Source organism: Macaca thibetana, chromosome 15 (genome assembly GCF_024542745.1).
Source record: "Macaca thibetana thibetana isolate TM-01 chromosome 15, ASM2454274v1, whole genome shotgun sequence".
Taxonomy (NCBI): domain Eukaryota; kingdom Metazoa; phylum Chordata; class Mammalia; order Primates; family Cercopithecidae; genus Macaca; species Macaca thibetana.
This window is the reverse complement of record NC_065592.1, coordinates 2,159,033-2,174,634: the sequence shown is the minus strand read 5'-3', so window position 1 is coordinate 2,174,634 and position 15,602 is coordinate 2,159,033. Positions and strand designations below refer to the sequence as shown.

The 15,602-nt window shown below is 54.6% G+C and overlaps 1 protein-coding gene across 4 annotated transcripts in view; it reads right to left on the bottom strand.

The window, feature by feature from the left end:
• Nucleotides 1-15,602, bottom strand: part of MRPS2 (mitochondrial ribosomal protein S2) — a 590,340-nt gene that overhangs the window by 95,111 nt on the left and 479,627 nt on the right. The window contains exon 1 of one of the 4 annotated variants that reach the window (XM_050760262.1): nucleotides 10,741-10,744. The exons of the other annotated variants lie outside the window; for them this stretch is intronic. The gene's annotated coding sequence lies outside the window, so the exon portion shown is untranslated. Of the gene's footprint in view, nucleotides 1-10,740; nucleotides 10,745-15,602 lie in introns of those variants that run through there. 4 annotated transcript variants of the gene reach the window in all.

Genomic DNA, 15,602 nt, shown 5'->3' with positions numbered 1-15,602 from the left:
GACACTGGGCCACAGAGGACAGGGACTCCGGAGGGCTGCTTTGGGGGGAGTTTCCAGGCAGTGGCACAGAGAGGGGAAACCGAGGAAGGGCCTGCAGATGCCCTGAGTTGAGGATGTCAACCGAAAATGAAATGCGAAGGCGTCCCCCGAGCATCTGCATGGACTTCCTCCTCGGCCAGGGTGCTCTATAGTTTAACCTGAAAGACTGGCTCAGGCCGTGATGGGAAGCGGGAGTCCGACACGCCTCATTCCACATCATTACATCAATGCAGACCTCTAGTCTGATAAGAAGCATTTACAATCTATTCTCTCCCAAGCCTGCTGCCTGGAGGCCTGGTCTCCACAGCCACTTATCGCAACCCAGACATTCCTTTCTATTGATAAGTTTTTCAACCAATTGCCAATTAGAAAAATTTGAAATCTACCTGTTACCTGAAAGCGCCCCCCGAACCCCCATGTTCCCCCTTTGAGTTGTCCCACCTTTCTGGACCCAACCAATGTATATCTTAAATGTATTTGATTGATGTCTTGTGTCTCCCTAAAATGTATGAAAACAAACGCTGTGCCCCGACCACCTTGGGCACACCTTCTCAGGACCTCCTGAGGGTATGTCATGGGCCATGGCCAGAATCAATCTCTTAAAATATCTTACAAAGCTTGACTCTTTTCGTCAACAAGTAAGTGGACCTGAGGTCTGGGGAGGTCAGGACATCGGGAGTTCATAAGGCAGAGTGCTGGAGGGGAGAGAGCTGCAAGGAAGAGGAGGCATCTACACGGGGGAGGCTTAGGGAGGGAGGAAGGGATCCTCCGAGGGTGGTAGGTGAAGCTGTGCTCACGTGCTCAGGGCTGATCAAGCTGGGAGCAGTGCTTGTTCCCTCTGGCCAGATGGGAAAACCCCATGACTCATGAATCTCTGGGTAGAGTTCTCAGGAGGATCTTGCCTCAGTGCCAAGGAGTCGTGAAACCTAGATTAAACATGATTCTGGTCCCTCGTGATAAAGCTTAAAAGCAAGACCTGAGAGGATTAAACTCTTTCAAAATAAACTCATCTCTGATCTCAAGTATATTTACATGAATACAAACATATTCAGCACTCCTGGACTTTACAGTGTTGGGCATTTGATTAAAAACTTCAACAAAAAACCAGGAAAATGTAACACACAAGGAGAAGAGAAATCAACCAGTTCAGAACTAACACAGACGTTAAAATCAGCAAAGATATTGAAACAGTTGTTAGAACTGTATTCTGTCTGTCTGGAGAGCTGGAGGAAGGGCCTAGCACATTAAGTAGAGGTATGGAAAGTATAAAAGACACCAAAATCAAGCTTCTAGAGATGAGAACTACAGTGTCTGAGATGAGAACTACAGTGTCTGAGATGAGAATTACAGTGTCTGAGATGAGAATTACAGTGTCAGAGATGAAAAACACAATGGGTGATATTAAATGTTGCAGAAGAAAAGATGAGTGAACTTGAAGATAGCAAAAAGTGATAATGACAGGAGGCAGCTAATTGCCCAGGCAGATGGGGCGGGTCCTGGTGAAGCCCCACCTCCAAGTCAAAGACAGTTTAGAGCCTGAAAGCCAAGCTATGTACGAATTAAACCCTCGGACTGGATTAAGAGCTTGTTTTCCCATTTGATGTGCTTTCTTCTGATTGGTCCCCACCCTTCTCTTATTTTACATATACTTACTCTTTCCCAATTGGTTTTCTACGCTATTGTGCCCACCTTTGAGTGGTGTCCTTGCTTTAACCCTTTTTGCATACTCACAAACCAATCTGCATGCACTCCCCATTCTGAATCTGTAAACGGCCCTGGACCCAGACACACGGAGGACTTTCCCGCCTTCAGGTAGGGAGACCACCCCTGCGTCCCCTTTCTGCTGAAAGCTGTTTCATCTCTCAGTGAAACTCCCTGCCTTGCTCACCCTTCGACTGTCAGCGCATCCTCATTCTTCTTGGGTGTGGGACAAGAACCTGGGAACAGGCGCTCAAGCCAAACCTGGCCCGGGTGGGCTGAGTGAGTGGGCTACCTCCTATAGCAGGTAGTGTGGCTGAGTGACGCCTGGGTGGGGCATCACCAACCGGAGGTCCCCAGCTTGCAAAGTGACTGAGAAAATATCCCTGTGTCAAAAAGACACCTGAAATGTGTTGATGAATAGAGTCAAACTCTGAAAAATATTTGAAGATATTTATTCTGAGCCAAATGTGAGTGACCATGTCCCTTGACACAGGCCTCAGGAGGTCCTGAGGTAACACATTGGTTCGGTCCAGAAAGGTGGGACAACTCAAAGGGCGGCGCTTACAAGTGATAGGTAGATTAAAACATTTTCTGACTGGCAATTGGCTGGAAGAGTTATTATCTATAGAGAGGAATATCTGGGCTATCTGGGCTATGATAAGAGGTTGCAGGGACCAAAGTTTGATCTTGCAGATGAGGCCTCCAGGCAGCAGGCTTCAGAGGGAACAGATCCTAAAAAAGAAAGGCTTTTTTTTTTTTTGAGATTGAGTTTCACTCTTGTTGCCCAGGCTGGAGTGCAATGGTATGATCTTGGCTCACTACAACCTCTGCCTCCTGCGTTCAAGTGATTCTCCTGCCTCAGCCTCCCAAGTAGCTGGGATTACAGGGGCGCACCACCATGCCCAGCTAATTTTTGTATTTTTTTTAGTAGAGATGGGGTTTCACCATGTTGCCCAGGCTGGACTTGAACTCCTGACCTCAGGTGATCCACACGCCTCAGCCTCCCAAAGTGCTGGGATAACAGGTGTGAGCCACCTCACCTGGCCTCCTAAATGCTTTTTATCAGACTTAATGTCTGTGTTGATTGTGCTGGAGGTTATAATGAGGCAAGCCCGACCACTACTTCCCGTCCAGGGTCAAGGCCTGAACCAGTCTTTCAGGTTGAATTTCAGAGTGTCCTGGCCGAGGAGGCAGTCCGTTCAGACGGTTGGGGGGCCTTATAATTTTATTTTTGGCTTACAAATGAAACGTGGAGAGAAAAGAAACCCTCAAACATTTGAATGGTGCGTCAGAGTTGGAGCAGCTGAAGATCTGCTTCACTGCGTTCCCTGTGAGGGAAGAGAGGAGCACATAAAACATCTGCAGAAACAATGGCTGATGAATTTCCAGTTTGATAAAAACCACAGATCCAGGGATCTGGGAAGCTCAGCGAACCCCAAGCACAAGAAGCATGAAAAAAATCTGCAAAAAGATGTGATCATCAAATTGCCAAAACCAATGATACAGAGAAAGCTTTAAGAAGAGTCAGAGAAAAAGGACACATGACATTCCGAGGAACAAGGACAGCAGCAGTTTCCCAGCCAAGACAAGCGAGGGGACCGAGGGACAAGATCTTCAACACACAAAAAGAAACACAAAACAGAACTGCCAATCTAGAGTCCATGCCCCATCAAGACGCCTTTCTTTTAAAAATTATTATTATTATTATTGTTTGAGGTGGAGTCTCACTCTGTTGCCCAGGCTGGAGTGCAGAGGCCCGATCTTGACTCACTGCAACCTCTGCCTCTCGTGTTCAAGCGATTCTCCTGTCTCATCCTCCCGAGCAGCTGGGATTACAGGTGCGCACCACCACTCCCAGCTAAATTTTGTATTTTTAGTAGAGATAGGGTTTCACCATGTTGGCCAGGCTGGTCTAGAACTCCTGACCTCAGGTGATTCACCCGCCTTTGCCTCCCAAAAAGCTGGCATTACAGGCGTGAGCCACCGCACCTGGCCCCAAACACCTTTCAAAACTGAAGGAGAAATAGACTTCTCAGACATTCGAAGCTGAAACTATTAATCGCCAGCCACACGAATGGCAAGAAATATTAAATGATGTTGTTCAAGAAGGTGGAAAATATTCTTGTATTCTTATATTTAAGCCCTATTCTTGGCTGAGCGCAGTGGCCTCACACCTGTTATTCTATCTCTTTCTCTTTTTCTTCCTTCCTTCCTTCCTTCCTTCCTTCCTGCCTGCCTGCCTGCCTGCCTGCCTGCCTGCCTGCCTGCCTGCCTCCCTCCCTCCCTCCCTCCCTTCCTTTTTTTGAGATGGAGTCTTGCTCTATCACCCAGGCTGGAGTGTGGTGGCGTGATCTCGGCTCACTGCAAGCTTTGCCTCCCGGGTTCACACCATTCTCCTGCCTCAGCCTCCTGAGTAGCTGGGACTATAGGCGCCCGCCACCACACCCAGCTAATTTTTTGTATTTTTAGTAGAGACAGGGTTTTACCGTGTTGGCCCGGGAGGTCTCAATCTCCTGACCCCATGATCTGCCCGCCTCAGCCCCCCAAAGTGCTGGGATTACAGGCATGAACCACCGCGTCCGGCCTTAATCACTTTCCATTTTCAAAAAGCCCATTGGGGCAGGTACAATTCTCTGTCCATTTTATAGATGAAGAAACTGAGACTTGGAGGGGGTCACAGGACACGGACAATGGAACCCATGTACGAGGTCAAAGCCCAGAGTGGAATTTGGCCACCTTCAGTCCCCAAACTGTGCTGGCAGCCACTCTTCTTGTCCCAAACCAGCTCTCTCTTCCCACCAAACCCTGGTCTCAGCGGGGCCACGTGGGCCCCACACTCAGAGCCCTGTGGGTCTTGCCACCGTGGAGTGGGGAGGCTGAGGTCCCTTCCTTTTCAGCCTGGTTTTCTGCAGAGTTGCTAGAGCTTACCAGGAAATGAAATATGGGCCGGGGCTGTTGCTGTGGCAACCACTCATCATTTATGAATGGCCTGGGAGCCCACTGGCTCAACCAATCAGGAGTGATTTGCTGGTTCTGCTGCACTGAACTGCAGCTCAGCCCACAGGCGCAAGGTGGGCACGGTGAGGGTGGAGGGCCACACGCAGAGCTTGGGACTCTGCCTGTTCATTGCCCCTTGCCATCCTCTCTGACCCCAGTAATCATCTTTTCGGCTTCTTCTCCAAGTGCTTAGTCACACACTGGGTCGCATACGGTAGACTTGACCCCGGCCTGATGCTGACCTGTGAGCCAGAGTGGGGTCAGCCCCCACCCCGCTCCCAATGTCCAGCTCTGAGTCCATCGAGCCATCCGGTCACCTGTACCCCTTCCCGTTCCATGAAATGCCCTGGCCAACGTGCCTCTGTTGCTTTATAACGCCTGTGGCTCCAGTTCATGTGGAAACCGTGGGAGCAAACAAATGGAACGAGGGTGCACGGTGGCCAGCGCTGGCGTGTGCAGAGGAACACTGCTCTCGCTGACTGTACACTCTGCAGAGAAGTTTTGATAAAAATAAACACGTTACTGTGGCAAAAGGCACAACGTAATTCAGCATCCTAACCATTTCTTTTTTTTTTTTTGAGGCAAGGTCTCGCTCTGCCCCCCAGGCTGGAGTGCAGTGGCAGGATCTCGGCTCACTGCGGCCTTGACCTCCTGGGCTCACGTGATCCCCCTGCCTTGGCCTCCTGAGCAGCTGGGACCACAGGCATACCTAACCATTTCTAAGTGCATGGCTCAGAAGCACATTCACATGGCTCTGCAGCCACGACCGCCCTCCTTCTCCAGAACTTCTCCACCTTCCCAAACGGATGCTCTGTTCCCATTCAACACACACTCCCTGTCCTCCTCCCAACCCTGGGGCCATCTGCACATACTCGCCCAGGTCAAGTCCTGCCTTTCCGCAGGAGGCCCCTTCAGGTGAAGAGGGGCTGGTGGGCCTGGTCAGCTTGTTCTCCAGTCCCCCTCACCATGTCCACCCTGCCCCCACCCCAGTAGATTCAGGGAGAGGCAGGGGAAGAAGGGGCCCCGGGGAGGGAGACTAGGCATCTGTGCGGGTGCTGCTGGGCATGGCCGGCTCCTGGGGGGGTTGCTATGCCCAAGTGTGTCCCCCTACATCCGTGTGCTGGAAACATCATCCCCAGGGCAAGTGTGCAGAGGGATAGCACCCTCCCTGCATGCCGAGCCTCCTGGTGGCTGGACTTTGGCTTCCCAGCCCCCAGAACTGGGAGAAACACGCCTCTGCTTTGTAAATTACCCGGCCTCAGGCATTGTGTTAGAGCCACACAGAAGGACTGAGGCAGGGTCCTCATGCAGGTGTGGGAGACCCCGTCTTGAGGCTCTCTCACCCTGTGGCTTCCTGGATGGGGGGAAGCCTCCTGGCTGATCCCTTCTCATGGATCACCTGGTCACTCCAAGTGGACCTCATGGGAGGCATCTCTTTCAAGATGACCAGAGCCCAGCCCCCCTCTGGAGGAGCTGGCTTGTGTCCCTGTCCTAAACCTTCCCGCCTCAGCCCCTTGCCTTGGGTTGCCCTCTCTCTGGTGGGAGCCCCCAGCCCTGAGGTCCCCTCACTTGGCCTGCAGCGGCAGGAGGTGCACTGCTTCCTTGCTCTTGGCGGTGGGGGCGACTTTTTCTTCAGGGAAAACTCATGCTGCTTTCCCAAACTCCCAGCAGACTCTACAAGTCCTCTGCCAAGGTGTGGAGGTGCAGGGGGCAGGTGTGGGTAGGGCCAGTATCCCTGCCCCAGGCAGCCCCACACAGGTGGGCCATCGGGTGGGCTATCCTGGCTCTAGATGTGCAGGTCACGTGGAAAGTACCCTTGGTGGGTCTCAGAGGAAACACTGAAATGGAGATTCCCATCTCCAGGGGCACATGGAGCCACTGGCCTCAAAGAGGTCATGTCTGGTGCAGACGAAGGACATGGGCCTGGGCACGGTGGTTCATGCCTGCAATTCCAGCACTTTGGGAGGCTGAGGCAAGCAGATGACTTGAGGTCAAGAGTTCGAGACCAGCCTGGCCAACATGGCGAAACTCTGTCTCTACTAAAAATACAAAAATTAGCTGGGTGTGGTGGTGGGCACCTGTTATCCCAGCTACTTGGGAGGCTGAGGCTGGAGAATTGCTTGAAATTGGGAGGCGGAGGTTGCAGTGAGCCAAGATGGCGCCACTGCACTCCAGCCTGGGCGACAGAGTGAGACTGTCTCAAAAAAAAAAAAAAAAAAAAAAAAAGGGACATGGGACCAAAGAATGGGCAGCTCTCCTGGGGGTCAGGGGACCGCCAAGTTTAGGAGACAGTGAGGGCCGGAGAGCAATCTGCCAGAAGAGGAAGGTGAACCATGGTGAACATTTCAGGGACAGCAAAGGCCCGACGTCTCCAGGGTCCACGAATCGCCCGTGGCTGTGGCCACGAGGACCCTGCCTGGGGCTCTGCATGTGGTGTCAGTAGCCTATTTTTTAAAGTTGTCGGACAGCGGGGGGCACTCAAGAGTGGGAGGGGCTTGGGACCTTCTGCTGCCAGCCCTGATCAAGAAGTGGGTTTGGCACCCCCCTCACCCCCCCATGCTGTGCTTAGCAGGGGGTGACGGCTGGATCTGCAGAGGGAAGTTAGGAGTCTTCAGGGAACCTGGCAGATTTTGTGCAAGGAAAGAGCCATCAATCAGAGACGTAGTTTAGGGCTGTTAGTGCGTAACTTGCTGTGCTAGTAGACATGTGGGTGCTGAGAGCTGAGGCCGGGCCATGGCGCTGCTGACGCCAGCAGGAATGTGTGTAGCCCTGAGCACAAGCCTTAAAGGAAAGAAGGAACTCCGCACAGTTCCTGCAGAGTGGCTGGGGGGCCTCCTGCCTCTTCATGGAGCTCAGACCCAGAGATGTCCACAGAGCCACCCTCTGACCCACCCTGAGACCCTCCACACAGACTGACTGCTGTTTAGACCCCTGAGGCACCCAGCCATGCGTAGACACTGATGAACCTGCAGGAAGAGAGGGCCACAAGCCCTCGTCGAGGCAGCCAGGGTGGAGAGGGGGCTCAGCCTGGAGGCCCACCGGCCAGGCTGCCTCTTGTGATTGGGGAGGGGTTTCCTAATTCAGCAATGACCTGGACAGATGCACTGACCCTGGCCTGACTGTGCTACCTGCGGTCATCTAGAGAGGGCTGCACATTCTCTGTCTTCCCATGGAGAGGTGGACTCAGCCCTACCTGCCTTCCTCGGCTTCACGCTCATGGCTTCCTTGCCATGAGCATATGAGTACAATATGGTGGAAGTGTGGCTACCTGGCTTCTGAGGCCAGGTCTACTGGAACCCGGTGCTTCTGCCTGGGACTCTTGGAATTCTTGCTCTTGAAGTCCTGCAAGAAGCCTAACTGCACTGCTGTAGGGACCAGGGAGAGAGGCCCCTGTGGCAAATGGAGGAGGGCAGGTGCCCAGCAGAGCCTGCACGCCAGCACCCCCAGCTGAGGCACTCTCAGATGCAAGTTCACTTCCACAGGAGCAGACAACAGTATAGATTTGCATTTTCTCCTAGGGCTATGTTAACTCTCCTGCCCTCTGACATAATACACATCCTACAGAGTGTCATATTGATCCGGAACACGGCTGACATCATGTCAATTGGGTCAGACGAGCAGGAGGCAGCGTGCGTGGTGGAGGCCCTGGTGTGACATATGGGCTCCCAAGGGTGGAGGACGCCCCTTTGCAGGTTGGGAACCTGCCACAACTAGACAATGTTTAGGGGTCTGGTCGCACCCCCAAGGGTGGGAGATGCCCCTTTGTAGAAAGGGGAACCCACCACTTCTAGAAAATGTTTAGGGGTCTGGTGGTCAAATGTGTGCTGGGATTTGTCCTCCAAAGTCACGGATAAATGATTGCATCGGCACCTCCTGCCGCAAAAGAAGCACAGTGTGTGGTGGGCATTTTCAGGTTCTGGAAGCAGCAAATTCAACGGGCAGGGACGGAGCTTCCGTCCATGGAGGGGACGACACAGACGCCGTCAGATTTGAACGGGGCAGGAAATGGCTCTGTGTTAGTCCGTTCTCATGTTGCTAATAAAGACATTCCCAAGACTGGGTAATTTATAAGGGAAAGAGGTTTAATGGACTCACAGTTCCACATGGCTGGGGAGACCTCACAATCATAGCAGAAGGCAAGGAGAAGCAAAGTCACATCTTCCACGGTGGCAGGCAAGAGAGAGCGTGTGCAGGGGAACTCCCCATTATCAAACCATCAGATCTCATGAGATTTATTCACTATCACGAGAACAGCATGGGAAAGATCCGCCCCCATGATTCAGTTACCTCCCACCGGGTCCCTCCCACGACACGTGGGAATTATGGGGGCTATAATTTGAGATGAGATTTGTGTAATTCGAGATGAGATTTGGGTGGGGATATGGCCAAACCATGTCAAACTCTGTAGTGCCAGGAGCGCTGCTGCTGAGACCCCGGGATCACTCAGACACTGTGGAGTTGGAGGTGTCAGCGGTGGGAAAGGATGCAGGGTGGAGTTTACAGCCAGGCCTGGGGGGAGAACATGTGGGTTCTCATCCTACAACTGCAGGGAAATAAATGCCTCTGAAAACAACTCCTACTATGCCAGCAGGCTCTAGGAGACAGACACCTTGGAAGACAGCACGGAGGGCAAAAGCTCAGTGGGGAGAGGCCAGGGCCTGGGGGCTCCGGGGGCTTTGGGGCTTGGCTCCCCAGCCTCCAGGACTATCAGTGACAATTGTTTGTTTTCTAGAAGCCATCCAGTTTGTGGTGTTTTTGTCACAGCGTTCCAAACAGATGAAGACATCTCCCCAACGTGGGTGGCCTCACCGAGACCGTGGAGAGCTGGAATAGAACAAAAGGCAGCACCAGGGAGGGCCGGGGCCTGACGCCTTCCAGCTGGGACTCTGGTCTTCTCCTGCCTTTGGACTCCTCTGACGGGAGCCCACAGCATCCACTCCCCTGGTTCTTGACCTTTGCACTGGGGCTGGGACTGCACCGTGGGCTCTTCCAGGCCTCCAGTTTGCCGATGGCTGATGGCTGCGCTTCTCAGTCTCCATAATCGCGTGAGCCAATTCCTCCTAATAAATCTCTCTCTGTCTATACTGCCTATTCATTGTGTTTCTCTGGAGCACCCTGAGGAGTTTAGGAGTCTGGCACAGAGACGCGTGGGCAGACGTAGGCAGTGAAGATCCTTTATCACATGTTGAAGCCACAGGGGGCCACTGAACGGCCAGAGACAAACTGACTCAGCTGGTTGACGTCATCAGCTTCGGTCACCTGCCACCCAGCACTGACACGTGAGCATGAGGATGGAGGGGCCATGGTGGCTGAGTTGGAGTCTACACACGTCCCCACAAGAGGGCTCCCACCTGCCAGGCTGACCCAGCTTCTGTGGCCAGCGGGTGTCCAACCTGCCAGCAAAAAAGACCACACTGAGCCCGGGAAATGGCTCCATTCCTTGGGGGAACAACTGCCCACTTGGTGGCAAGTGAACTGCCAGAAGCTGGGCTGAGCTGGAGAGGGCCAGCTCACTGGAGTAGATAATGAAGGCACCAGGCCCTGGTGAAAGTCATGGCCCAGGCTTTGATCACTGCAGGTGTAAGCTGGGGCTGCGGTGACACAAGACCACAGGCTGGTGGCATAAGCAACAGACATTTACTTTCTCACAGTTCTCGAGGCTGGAAGTCCAAGGTCAAGGCGTCGGCTGATGTGGTTTCTGGTGAGGGCTCTCTGTCTGGCTTGCAGACAGCCGCCTTCTTGCTGTGTCGTCACATGGCCTTTCTCCTGTGTATCTGAGACGTCTCTCCCTCTTCACATGGGGACCCCAGTCCTATTGGATTAGGGCCCACCCTTAGGACTTTGTTTCACCTTAAGTACCCCTCTAAAGGTCTTATCCCCAAATAGTCATATGGGGCGGTGCATCAACCTATGAATTTAAGAGAACACAGTTTAGCCCATAGCACTCTTTGACTGTGATTGGATAAGCAAGAGGCCACAGCAAAGAAAGCCTGGACCTCTCCTCCCCCATTCCACTTTCCTACCTGGAATAGCCCACATTCAGAGGATCAGCACAGATGTGGGGGTTGCCTCGCTTCCAAGGGAGCCACAAGCTAAAGGCTCCTGCCACTGTATGAACTTGGGATGGGGGACAGAGAGGGACAAGGGCTAGCGGTGCAAAAGCCCTGGGTGCTGAGTGTCCTCAGCTCCCCTCCCTCTGCCTCCCCCAAAGGAGGTAAAGAGGCCTCTGAGTGGGGGCTCCTGGGCTAAGGATGTGTGGACTGCGTGAAGTCTTGGCTGGCCAGTCCCCGAGTCTGTGAAGCTCCGCAGCTCTGTCCAGAGATGCAGCCACAGGTCCGTAGGAGGCCGCCTCTGGGAAGCCTGCCAGGCAAAGCCTCGCTGCTGCTTGGCTCCTGTATGACTACATTGGGCTCTCCTCCTGGAAGGACAGAGGTGCGTTCTCCCGGGACAGGTGCGGATCCCACACCTGGGTTTGCCTTTCCTGCTGCTGGGCCTCTGCCAGCAGTGCCATCTGGGGCCATGCAGAGTGGCTGGCTCGCTTGGCGTGGGACCCCATGTAATGCCACGTCAGACCTGGACTGGGTACCACTTGCCCAGGGCCAATGCTCCCATCGCATATGGCCTATTGGAGCTCACTGCCTGGGAGAGTGGTGGGCACGCCAACGCCCCGTGAGAGGTGGTGCCTCCCCACAAAGACTTTGATGTGGTGCCGTGTCCCCAGTGGGAAGGACACGTGGGCTTGGATTCAATGGATGGAGTCAGGAATGGCTGGCTGCAACTCCCTTCACTCCCAGTGACCCGCTGTGGGGCCTGTGCTTCCATCCCCCACGGCTCGGGTTCAACAGAGTTGAATCCTGGTCTCCAGATCGGCTGAGCTCTCACAGGGACACAGCCAGTGTCCTGCTCAGCTTTGAGCCATGGTTGTTGCTGGGACCCTTTGGGCTCCTTTTTCTGGACACCAGCAGGCAAGAAAGGGGCTGGCATCTGCTGGGGAGATCGACGCTAGCCATCGGAGGGTGCTGCTGGCACACATGGGGGCGGGACTTGCATGCAGAGCCAGTTGACCCCCTTGGGCACCTCCTGCAGCTCCCTTGCCTGACTGTGACCATAACTGGATAGGGACAGTAACCCCCACCCAGAAGGTCCCTCAGGGATGAGGGTCTGAGCCACCCATCAGCAGAGGGGTGGGGGAATGGAGCCTGGAGGGTGGATGGGGAGACCCTAAGGACAGATGTGGGCAGGGGCCATGGAGGCCCCCAGCATCCTCGTAAGCTTCCCAGAGGAGGCCCTTGGGGATCCTGGAGAGCTGCTCTTGGACTGGATCCCAGTGAGTGACGGGTGGTCCGTGGGAAGCTTGGAGACCCCCTTGAGGGAGGACGAGGGCTCCCAGTCCATCAGGATTCCCCTCAGCTGCAGGAACCCGCCTCTCCCATGGCCGCGCCACGTCCATGGACTGAACAAGGGACCTACTGAGGCTGGGTCATCTCAGCAGAGGTGACGCTCTCACAGGTCACACCCTCGCCCCCTCACACCCCCACATTACCTTCTGACTTCTGTATCCCCCAAGAGTCTCCTCCAGAGCTAGAAAGACCCCCAACCCCAGATTAACCATCTCAGTCCATGTTCTGGACAAACCCCCTCGTCCTGGTCGTCAGAACAGTGCACCTGCAGCCGGCGGGCTGAAGACTGCCGCCAATGTGGGGCCTATGCAGTTCAACCTCTCACCGACCACAGGACGCCTCATCTCAGGGAGGACAGGGTGAGGCTCAGACCCGCACCTGACCCTGAGTGCCCTCCGCCCTGGCTGTGTCCTGGTCAGAGAAGGTGAGTTTATGGAGCTGTGTGCTGCCAGTCACTTCTTCCTGGGAAGAGACCCTCTGGTGAGGGTGGGGATGCACAGTGGCCTCTGCGGGTCGCTTCATATCCAGGTGCAATGTGCCAGAAAGTGCCCACCTCCAGTCTTCTCATGCTAGTGGAGGACAGAGCTCACCCCTGGGATCTGAGAACACTTTCCGCTTTGCAATTACTCCCGTGCCACCTCCAACCCCTCCATCCCCACGCAGCACCCCTTGCTGGGGGTAAGCGTCCAACTCGGGAGCCCCGGCTGCACACATATTTAAGTAATGACTCCAGCTACGAGCCATCAGAGCCCTGCAATTGCATATTAAAAAGAAGTCTCTGTAGACATCTAAAATGCATCAAACTACTCAATATTCCACATGTGATCATAATTAAAAGTAAAAAATATGGGCCAGAAGGGGGCTGGTGGTGACAGATTTGCTGCACGGGGTGAATGGAAGTGTTATTAACAGGAGGAAATTGCCAGAGACAGGCTTGGAAAGACGCCCAGTTAGACACGCATGTGGAGGGCCTTGGGGGCCAGTGGTGATTAAGTGACCCCCAAATCCAGGCAGAGAAGTAGCTGTGACCCTGAGACTCTGACCTGGGGATTCGAGGCCCTCTCTGCTGACCAGGAACCGGGATCTCCCAGCACGTGGGCAGATCAGCAGCAGCTAGAAGGGAGGAGGCTGGGGAGAGGGGCTCAGAGACGAAGGAGGGAGTGTGGGGTGGGGGTATCCCAGCGGGGCTGGCAGCAGGGCTGGGTGTGGGGTGGGCCTGGGGCCACAGTGCCCAGATTCCCCATGCAGTACCGAAGCACGCGTTTTCCCGGTGCTGGCAGTGCTGGCAGCCAACAGTGGCTCTCAGGCCAACCCTCTCCAGACCTGCCCTTGGCTGGAGAGAATAGCCTGGCCCAAGTTGACTCATGACTGGAGGATGTGTGGCTTGGGAAGTCTTGGGCCCCTCACCCTGACGCAGGGTAGCTCTGCGCACTTGGGAGATGAGCCGAGGACTCTCGACTGCACCAGAGCTCAGCTTCTCCCCTGTCCAGCCCAGCTTCCTGTGCTCTTTCACATGGGTCTATTTGAGAGGGCTCCTGGGAGACCGCCTGCACAACTGTTTCTGTCTCTGGCATGGCTTCAGGGGAACTGACCCTCAGCACGGGAATCAAGCCCTCCTGGGCCTCAGGTGGGCAGGTGTCTGGGCAGTGCTGCAGGAGGCAGCTGAGGGAAGCAGAGGTGGGGAGAGCTGAGGACCCCAGCGCCAGCTCAGACCACATGTTCCCAGGGCCCCAAACAGGTCCAGGCCATGGGTATCTGTGATGCTGCTGCCTCCCCTTGGCCACCTCTGGTGCTCAGGCCACCTGCATGCCATCCAATGATTATGGTGCAAAGATGGCCTCTGGTCCACCCAGGTCCACCCGTGCTCTCACAGTGAACCCCAGTCTCTTCTAGCAAGTTCAGCCTGGCCGTCCAAGTTCAGCTTCCCCACCCCACCTGCATGCTTGGAGCAGACAGCACGGTGCAGAGATGGGTGGCATCATCATCCTCAAAGCCGTGAACAAGAGGCCCCAGATGGGAGAGCAGGCTTGGCCCAACAGCTAAGAGATTCCATAAACCAGAGTCCCCAGGCTCTAATCCCAACTCAGCTACTGGCTAAAGAGGTGCTCTTGGACAAGTAACTTCATTTTCAGCCTCAGTTTCCCATCCTGGGTGATGGTATGACCTCTCCCGTGGGGTGGGAGGATTGAAAGGACCGATGCAGGGAGAGGATCAACCACACGGCCAGTTTAACATGAAGGGGTCTGCGTGCTCATTAGTATTCAGTTCAGAGTCAGGTCTTGCTGGGCCAAGAGATGACTCAGACTCCAGACAGCACTGAGTCCAGAGCTTCCCAAACGTCACGCGTCGCATTAGCTGGGGGTCTCGTCCCAATTCAGATTCTGATTTAATAGCTATATTTGTGTCCTGGGGCTGCAGTTACAAAATGCCACAGACTGGAGGCTCAAAATAGCAGAAATCCATGCTCTCCCCATTCTGCCAGCCAGAAGTCCCAAATCAAGGTGTGGCGGGACACCCTCCCCCTCGAGGACTCTGTGGGAGGATCTTTCCTGACTTTTCCGGCTCCTGGCAGCTGCAGGTGCCCCTTCAGGCTCTGCTCTGTCTCCACATGGTCTCTTCCGTGTCAAAGCTCCCGCTTCCCCTCTTCTAAGGACACCTGTACTGGCATATGGGGCTCCCGGCCGGCCCGTTAGTGGCAGGGCACCATCATTCCCTGTGTCCTCGCCGGCCCCCGTGTAATGGGACTGGACAGCCAGGAGTCTGAGGAATGGCCCAGGGACCCAGCCCCGCTCATGAAGGCAGGCGTGGGAATGGGACAGTGTGAAAGGCTTTAGTATAAGTGGTTGCAGTGGGGAAGGTGCCGGAACCCAAGAGGGCCGTGCTGCCGCAGGGTGCTAGAGCTGGGCTCCTGTGATCGCCCCTTCCCGAGCCCACCTCGCCCGGTGCTACAGCATCCCGCCCTCCCACCCCAGAGGGGGCCACAGAGTGCTTTCCACAGAGCCACGGCTCAGCCGACTCACGGGGAGACGTGGCTGCAGGGAGGAGCGGCTCAGCGGTGGGAATGAAACGCAAACACACGGAGTGGGACTGCACCCTCTAAAATTACACAAAGATTTATTACAGCAGTGTTCCCGGTGCCTGGTATCTTTGCAGAGGATCCTGTAAGTGGATAAACAGGAAGGAGATTTAATTAGGTGCGTGGAGCGGAGGAGTGGTGATTAGCAAACCGGTCCTTCAATGCCCTATGTTACATGCAATTAATTACACAGATTGCAGGGGAATTAATGTCGGGCCCTGCTAATGATTTTTTTGGGAAGAATAATTTTTTTACACAACATGGGCTGCAAGAATTATTGAAATGAGAAACATGGAAATGGCAAAGGGTAGGAGGACTCTGTTGTCCCTGGACAGTGGGGGCTGTGAGGACCCAGGGGTGCTCTCAGCCCTGGCACGCCTGGCAGAAAC